We start from the raw sequence: 9,993 nt of genomic DNA, 5'->3' as shown, positions 1-9,993 counted from the left end.
AGTGGCTGCATTTCTCATCAGTGCCTTTTTGTTATGTCTGACTTAAGTCAGTACTTTGGAGTTCACTTTCTCCACCTTAATTATCAATCATATTGCTGAGGGCTCTTTGTTTTCTTCCAATATCCTCTGTAACATGCTGGCTGCCTACCTTCTGTGCTAAGTCCCAAAATACATTTTTTATTTCTCAGTTCACGATGTTTGGGGACTTCTGCCTGCCTATTCTCTGAGCGCTCTGTGAGCTGTTCTGTATTTTCTGTCTGACTGTGACAAAGGGAGGAGGAGGTTTTGGTTGGCTGGTTGCTGTTTGTTTTTATTTTGTATTTGTAGGAAGGTTAACTTCCTTGTTGGAGCCCTTGCTGAAAGCTGACTTTCTCCTGCTTCAGTTTGTTTCTGATCCAAGGACGCTGGTCTCGGATCAGAAATACACTCTCTCTCCCCTCTGGCTGCCTCTGAGGGGATGCGTATGTTTATCATCATGCTAGGCCCAGTACCAAATAGGTTCCAGTAGCAAACTTCCTGAGGTTGGTTTTGACTTTTCAAATTCCACAGACAAATCACTGAAACTTTGCTTATGGGTAGAAGGAGAGATCAAGGCTCTAAGAAAGAAAACGAAATTCTACAAAACTCAGAACAGAGTTTAATAGAAAAAAATCCCTGTCTCTGTGACTCTTGCCCTTTTCTGATAAGAGTGAAATGAAGATCTCTTGCCTCTTTCTTCTTTAAATACTCCTTTTCTCCCCTCATCCGACCCTATTTCCTAGACACAATAAAACTCGAAGATGAAGCCCACCAAGCATCTGCTACTCAGGAAGCACAATAGGTAGAAGTCTCAAGTTAAAGGCCTGTGAAAAACTGCGTTGCCTAAAAAGGACATGGTAAATTCAGAGGGCAGAGATGGAAGTGCTAATAGGTGCCTATAGAGAAATGAGGGCAAAGAACAAGAAAGAGTCCAGGAGAGTAACTGAAGATTTGATAAGAAAGAAAATAATTATCGTTCAGAAAGAAGAGGACCAGAATCTATAATAAAATGAAAGAGCCAGGAAACAAGAAAAAGGGGCCAAAACTAGGGATTCTCAGCAGCCAACTGACTACTGAGGGAAAGAGGTAAGAATGGGGAGACTGGGAAAGTGAATGGAAAATCACTCTATACAGATCCAGAGGGAGTTACTTCCCCTAATGATCCAGGTCTCGGGCCAGAGGAAGAAAGGAGCTTCCGAAGAAATTGGATAGACCATTCTCTTCCAGATGACGGAAAGAAAGGCTAAAGATAGAAAAGTGCTAAACTTGGGATTTCAGGGTAGAAGCCAGGTGTATTAACCAGCATTCATAATTGAAGGGGACAGAACCCAAAGAAGAGGCTGAAGCCTGAAAAAGAGATAAATCTATGCCATTACTGGCACAGCAGGGTTGGGGTTTAATGTTTCGAACTTAAGTGGGGTGAACTGAATTAAGACGGCTGCATCTGTGGGAGGCTTCCAGACCTTCTCACTCCAGGAGTCTTCAGTTCTTCACCCACGCTGTCAGCATTTGCTGAGCTATAGTGAGTGGATGGGTGGGGGGCGGGGGAGGACACAGGGAGGTACCACTGGGGTAGAGGGAAAAGGAAAAATGTGGCTTCAGGAGATCAATTTTGAATGAAAGAATTGTCTTCTTCTTGCCTTCCTAAAGAGAAGGACTCTAAGGTTATCCAATGCTACCATCTGTTTAAACTTAGACCTATGGCCAACAATCCTTTAACAAATAGTTACTGATTACCTACCATTTAACGCACCAGCTATCAAAGTAGGCATTAAAAGAAAATAATCAAGAAGGTGACATTGAAAGGTATGGACCAAAAGAGGAATTCATTTCCAAGTTGGAATATTAGTAGTCTGAATCATAAACAATATCAGACTACTGACTATCATCTGCTCTAAATACAGACTCCATTCCTCCATGCATCTATACAAGTATCCAACAGACAGGCATGCCAAACATTTACTCTATGCCAGGATTTGTACCAGATGGTGGAAACAGAAAGATGCCAGACATGATGCCTGACCATGAATAACTCTGCCTTGTAGGGAAGAAGGGGAAAAAGACAAAACAAAACATTACCGTTCAACATAACCACAAATTAAATAGAGGCCCAAGGTACTATGAAAGTTCAGGGATGATAATATTTTACCTCCAAATGGTAAAAACACAGGGAAGCACTCTAGTCAAAGGTAACAGAATGTGTGAAGATAAGGACAAGCAATGTAGTATGGCCTGATCATAGAGGGGCAAATAGTTGCCTGTATTGAAGTCCAGGTTGCACAGGAGAAAGCAGCAGATCACATAAGAGCAGGGCTTCTCCACTTCAGCATGACTGACATTCTGGACCATGTCATTCTTTGTTGTGAGGGTTGTCTTGTGCATTATAGAAGCTTCAGTAGCATCCCTGGCCTCCACCCACTAGATACTGGTAACATACACACACATTCCAGAGTGATCATCAAAAACATCTGCAGATGTTGTCAAATGTCTTCTGGACAGTAAAATTGACCCTGCTTGAGAATTACTACATTTGAGAAGGAGACATGGATCCGTTTATGACTGGCTTTGCATGGAGTTTGGATTTTATCTTCTAAGCAAAATCATAGAGAGTGGAGTGTGGGATAATAGATATTGGAAACTCTGAATGGTAGAATGGTGGGAGGTGGGTGAGGTTGAGATATTAATTAACATGTACAATGTGACTATTTGGGTGACGGTTATACTAAAAGCCCAGACTTCACCACTAGGCAATATATTCATATAACAAAACTGTACTTGTACCTCCTAAATTTACACAAATTTTTAAAAAGAAGAAGAAAAAAGAAAATCATGGAAGGAATTGATGTGATCAGCTATGTCCCTCACACCTACCATGTTCATATAGAGCATCTGCAGAGGGTGAAATTTGGGGTAAGGAGTCCACTTGGGAAGAGGTTACTTGCAATGGGCCAAGCAAGGTTGAACTGGGGTAATGGCATTGGGAGCAGAGAAAGGAGGGCGGAAGGTAGGAAAGAGATGTGAACATGATGTCATGCTCTCCTCCTTGCCCTCACAGTCAAAATAATAACCGAAGAGCAAACAAACTAAACCTTAAAATGATTATAACTAGCAAATAGATTTACAGTGTTATGATAGAAAAATGAATACTTCATGAAGCTTTCCTGAGGAAACGTTACTGCATTTTCAAAAAATCATTTCACATTAAAATTTATACATTCATTTACTTAACAACAACACTATTAACTTCTAGAGCTACCAGAAAATAGGAGAAACTATGTGTAAACATATGTAGGATTACGTGTATAAAATGAAACCGTAAGACTAGCTGGGTTGGAGGCCTGTGAATTCTGAAGAGACTTCCATCTCTTTCGCTTTCTGCTGCCTCAAACTTACCCTATTCCAAGGTTGAGAAAAAGATAAAACTTCCAGCGAGCAACACTGCCTTTTCAAGGAGATGTTCTTTCTTGCATATATGCAAGCACCTTCTGTTCTTGAACTTATGTATTTGTCCAATGACCACAAAGTGTCAAGGCATTTCAGAAGCCAATTAATTGTGTTTCCTCTGAGAGCACTTTTAGATGAGAAAATTAAAATGTTTTTGCTAGAATGGCTCTCAGATTCTGACATACAGATCTACCACTTACCATTACCTAGATTCCCACTGAGACCTGCAAAAGCAGACAGTGAGGCTAGACCACAGCATAGCACTGTATTCCACACGCTGGTCTGCCCAATCAGACAGCCCACCTGGCATGCTTCTAACACCATCTCCTGCCTCTGCTGCACCAAGCCTAGATCTCACATCCACCATCTTCTCCATATCAGCTCTGCATAACCAAAACACAACACCCTGGGTTTGTGATGCCATCACAAAAATTGAAATGAGAGGAACATCTCAGGCAGTGGGTCAGCCAGCCTTGAATAGCACTGTGGTAGGAGAAGCACTGAACTGGCTAAATTAACATTTTTCTCCTTCTACGTCTTTTTGATTCCCCTACCTTTTCTATTTCATTTTCAACACTCAGGTAACTGACTTATTAACCAATCTCTCTGGGGACAGCTGGTCTTTCTAAGGAGACTGTTGCAGAAAAATCTTATTCTGTCCAAACTTACCGTTACTGGAGCACCTCAGGAGACATAACATTTATAAACTTCCTGTCACCCAATGTGCTGCTCAGAAGCCATTCATTTTAACTTAATTTGCAGGGCTGAAAGTCTCAAGCTCACTGGCTATATAAAAAGTGACTTTTTTCGCTATTACCCATTATCATTTTGCCTCCTGCCAATGGTACAAAGTTAAAGAGCACTGCAGAGCTGGAAACCCTTTATTTGTTGTTAAACAATGAGCTCCAAGACAGTTCTTACCTGGAAGGCGATCTCTCTCCCCTCTCAGAATCTAATAATAATATCAATATAGCAAGCTACTACTTTTCTTAGGGTGCTGAGGCTGTTAATTTACTACTTCAGTGTCAATGAATACTTCATGGCAATCTTTGAAAAATTTGGGTTAAGGATCATTTTTCCTACCGCCTTGTTTCTTCTAATATTTATCTAAGTTTACTTATTTATGAGAAAAAAGCAAAATGCTTACCCCCCACCAGAAAATTCTCTAACTGCCTGTAGAAGAAATTATGGGCCATTTTATGGTATAATGGACAAAAGAATCAAATAACATGCATGTCCTCCTAGTAGAGATTGCCAACTTACAACTAAATAGAATCTATATCACTAAGATCCATAACGACATGTAACCAACATTCCTGGAAAATAAATTGATCATCTGAACAACCTTGGCCCAGCTTATTTCTGGTCTGAGGTCATCACTGCCATTCACCTGGAACCAGAAGGGACAGTTAATGCATCGTAGGTAGTTTTTGAGTAAAGGGTAGAGGCTATAAAGTCACTATCTGTTAAATTATAGATGAGTTGGGATTATATGCTGGTAATGAGATACAGGATTCCTTTCTACTAACTTTAAACCATTGAGCCAATCTTCTTAAACCAACCAAATAGAATCACATCACGTGGAGATTTATGTTGTATCCATTCTATTGCTCCCCTGAAACTATTTTTGGCAAGATCACCACCAATGGCATCATTTTTGCTAAATCCATCCACTGGACACTGAAATCTTCGTCTTTTTTTATTATTATTTCAGTGATTTGGGGGATGCAAGTGGTTTTGGGTTACATAGACAAGTTCTTTCGTGGTGATTTCTGACATGTTGCTGCACCCATCACCCAAGCAGTGTACACGGTACCTAATATGTAGTCTTTATCCCTCACCCCACTCCCACCCTTCTCCTCAAGTCCCCAAAATCCATTATATCATTCTTATGCCTTTACCTCCTCACAGCTTAGCCGTAAGCCATAAGAACTATCCTATATTCTTAGGCATAAGAACATAGGCATGTGTTCTAAAGCACAAGGCATGTCCTAAGGCATGAGAACACAGGGTATTTGGTTTGCTATTCCTGAGTTAATTCACACAGAATAACGGCCTCCAGCTCCATCCAAGTTGCTTCAGAAGCCGTTATTTCATCCCGTGTCACGGCTGAGCAGTACTCCATCATGCATATATACCACATTTTCATTATCCACTTGTTGGTTGTTGGGCATTTACATTGGTTCCATATTTTTGTAATTGCGAATTGTGCTGCTATAAACGTGTGCCTGTGTCTTTTTCATTTAAAATCCTCTTCTTAATTGACCTGTATGTTTTATCTCCTCTTACCCTCTCCTGTTGCACTGTTTTTAAGAGGTTTCCTCAGCTTTTTCTCCCAATCATTCCAGCGAATGTTTCATCTCTCTCTAATTTCCAAGGGTTCTTCGTTGTTCTTTGTATTTTTCATTTTTCACAGCATTTAGTTCTCCCCTTATGGAGGCAATAGCTTCCAGTGTCTTCTAAAATTTCAGAGAACAGTAGAGTTGTCAACATTTTAAAATTATCTTCAGTTCTCTGAATTTTGTTTCTTCAGAGGTCAGTTTTTTATGATTATCTTTTACTTTATCTTCCAGGAGGTAAACATCCTTAACTGTAAGGCTGACTAGGAGCAGAATTTATCAACTGGCAAGCTTCCCTTTAGGGTAACAGGGTGAGAAAGTGAGAGCCAGCTTTACTGAAGGCTATCTAGATGATAGAATGTGAAGAGCTTTACTGCAGGGCAATAACACCCACACTAACAGCCCTAGTTCTTCCCAAATATTTGTTCAATTTCTCTAAAAAAGAACACTCTGGGCTTTTGTTTTGTTGCTGTTGCTGTTTTTGCCTGGAGGGAAATATTGGGTTGCTGGGCTTTCTGAAGGAGGAAGTGGACTATGTGTCCTTATATAAAAGGGTCTTTAAATATAACCTTCAATTCTCTGCTTTCTGCAAACTCTCACTCCCCCTCTCTCAGCTGCTGTCCCTGAGATTGAAGTCTGGAGACTTTTTGGAACATTCTAGACAGGCTTCCTCCTTTCTCAACTGCCACCTCATGTGCAAATATTATAGCAGGGCATCCTCCACTTGGCTCCACCAATCTTCACGCTGCTTTTAGAAGTGGAAACAGTCCATTTGTCATTTCTTCCTATGTAAGCTGAGCATTGTCTTTCCCTTAACTATTTGCCAGTCTTCACACTGTTAATCCAATATGAAATTCAATAATTATTATTAAATTTATTGTAGTGTGTGTTTTCTCATTCCAGAAGCCATCAACAGACTTAACTTCCATTTTTTTCTAGACATGATACATATGTGACAGTCTCTCTGAACACTCATATATACGAAAATATTCTTTTGTTGCTTTCACACATTAACAAAAACTTGGATGACTTCTTAGATCACAACTTGTTTTCCTCCAAGCCCACTACTATCTAGTGCTTCATGCTATGGAGATTATCTGATGTTTAATAAAGTAGAAATGAAGTCTGAATTTAGCTTGGGTTTTATTTTTTAAAAAACGTTGGGGCCTTGGGGTTTTGCATCAGTGCTTTTGTGTGTCTATGAGGTTCATACGTTTTCTACCAGGATGAGTATGCAAGCAGGTCTTAACTATTTTCTCTGGGAGCTATAAAGTACTGTCGAATGCTGACTCAATCTTTCTTCCATTTGGGAACGTTTTCTTCTTTATATCTTTTATTATTACTTTGATACCATGTTTGCTGACTTCATCTTCAGAAGCCCCTGATACTCATGATTTCACTGTCTATTTTCTGGCTTCCATATTGATTCATTTTGCTGTTATCATGCTTATTTCTTTAATGACTCCTTCTGCATTCTAAAGGAGACTCTCAACTTTCTAGTCATGGGAACTGATTACTTTCTGAAGTTTCTGTTATGTTCTTTCAGCCTTCTAGAGAAGATTTCAAAAACTTTCTTCTGTTTCCTTTAGTAGATCATTTTTCAAATACATTCCATCTGTGTCTCCAAGGCAATGGTCCCCTACTCTCAAGTTGCAGACATTTTTCAAAGGCCTCATGTTGATTTTTAATTGCTAGTTTGGTTTACCAAAGAGAGTTTTATTCAGGCCCTCTCTTCTGATGAGTAAATATTGACTTTAATCTCCTGCCCACCTTACACCCCCTAATATGCATATCCTGTACTCCCTGACACCCGGATGCCAACAGAATTCCTCCCTCAGATCCTAACATGGGAAAACAGGTGATTATTTATATACACAGATACATACATACATATCCTTGTGGTAGACTGTATTTCATTTTCCAACATGGCCATGACAAAATCCACTCTCCCACATGCTCCTCTGCAGCATAATCTCACCATTTCTCCAACAAGGAGAATCTAATACCCTTCCCTTGAATATGGTCTGACCTTAGTGTTCACTTATGCCAAAAAAAAAATGCAGAAAAAGTGACCACTTTATGATTTCTGAAACTAGGCTGCATGGATCCATCTGCTTCATCTCTGGATGCTCCTCTTGGCACCCAGACATTGTGCTGTGAAAAGCCCAAGCCACACAGAGGCCATGTGTAGGTGCCCTGGTTGACATTTTCCATTGAGCCAAGGCTTCATTCAAGTCATCCCAGCCAGACATGTGAGTGAAAAGCCTCCAGAAAATTACAGCCCTCAGCCACTTGGAGGCCCCATTTACTGTGGAGGAGGGATTAACCATCCAAGTTACTGGCTCATAGTCTCTATAAGCATAATTCAATGCTTGTCACCTTAAGCCACTAAGTTTTGCAGTAGTTCATTGCACTGCCATAGATAACCAGAACAAGCTTCTAATCAAATTTCTTAATCAGCCATTTCTATAGTACAATTCTGATAGGCTGAGAAGGAATCCACTCTTAGTCCCACTGTTTGGTGAACTATTAGTAAAATACTTTATTTCTGGATATATTTCACTGGAATCTGAGCAAGAGTTTAAAAGAAGCTAACAACTATTGCATTTACATCCTTTCTCATCTCTGTCTCTTTCTATGGCTGACTTCACATCCTAGGATACAAGATTCCACTGTCTGTCTACTTCAAAGGTCAGCCCTTTGCAAAACTGAGGAGGGATGCAAAGGTAGAAAGGCCACACCTGCCCCCGAAAGGAGTTCCCATGGGTGGCACCAAGGATAATTATGTGGCTTTCTCACTAGTATGGGCCTCATGGGATACAAGACAGCACTGGTAGGAGTCCTTTCCTGTCCTTCCACCCTGCCCTGCCCCGACCCTCGTAAGCTGGTTAGAAGTTACATAATGCATCCATCATTGCAATTGTTTCAATCCCACCCCAGCCTTGCTATGTTCATGAAAACAGCTCCAAGCAACTGACATGCCTCAGGTCTTCCAGAAGGGGTAGAGAGTTTTCTTGATGCAATAAAAAATGACAAAGGGGAAATCACCACAGATTCCACAGAAATTCAAACCATCATCAGAGAATATTACAAACAACTCTATGCACATAAACTAGTAAACCTGGAAGAAATGGATAAATTCCTGGACTCCTGTGTCCTACCAAGCCTAAACCAGGAGGAAGCTGAAACTATGAATGGACCAATAACAAGGTCAGAAGTCGAGGCAGCAATTAAGAGCCTACCACACAAAAAAAGCCCAGGTCCAGATGGGTTCACAGCCAAATTCTACCAGACACACAAAGAGGAGCTAATACCATTCCTTCTGAAACTATTCCAAATAATCCAAAAAGAGGGAATCCTTCCCAAATCATCTTATGAGACCAACATCATCCTGATACCAAAACCCGGCAGAGACCCAACAAGAAAAGAAAACTTCAGGCCAATATCCATGATGAACATAGATGCAAAAATCTTCAATAAAATATTGGCAAGCCGATTGCAACAGCAAATCAAAAAACTTATCCATCATGATCAAGTAGGATTCATCCCGGGGATGCAACACTGGTTCAACATATGCAAGTCTATAAACGTAATTCACCACATAAACAGAACCAAAAACAAAAACCAAATGATTATCTCAATTGATGCAGAGAAGGCATTCGACGAAATTCAACCACCCTTTATGCTAAAAACCCTCAATAAACTCGGTATCGATGGAACGTATCTCAAAATAATAAAAGCTATTTACGACAAACCAACAGCCAATATCATACTGAATGGGCAAAAACTGAAAGCATTCCCTTTGAAATCTGGCACTAGACAAGGATGCCCTCTGTCACCACTCCTATTCAATATAGTACTGAAAGTTCTAGCCAGAGCAATCAGGCAAGAAAAAGAAATAAAGGATATTCAAATAGGAAAGGTGGAAGGCAAATTGTCTCTATTTGCAGACGACATGATAGTATACCTCGAAGACCCCATCGCCTCAGCCCAAAAACTTCTGAAACTGATAAGCAACTTCAGCAAAGTCTCAGAATATAAAATCAATGTGCAAAAATCACAAGCATTCCTCTACACCAATAACAGACTTAAAGAAAGCCAAATCAAGAACGAACTGCCATTCACAATTGCTACAAAAATAATAAAATACCTAGGAATACAACTCACAAAAAACGTAAGGGACCTCTTCAAG

This window comes from Callithrix jacchus, chromosome 9 (genome assembly GCF_049354715.1).
Source record: "Callithrix jacchus isolate 240 chromosome 9, calJac240_pri, whole genome shotgun sequence".
Lineage (NCBI taxonomy): Eukaryota > Metazoa > Chordata > Mammalia > Primates > Cebidae > Callithrix > Callithrix jacchus.
This window is presented reverse-complemented; position numbering follows the sequence as displayed.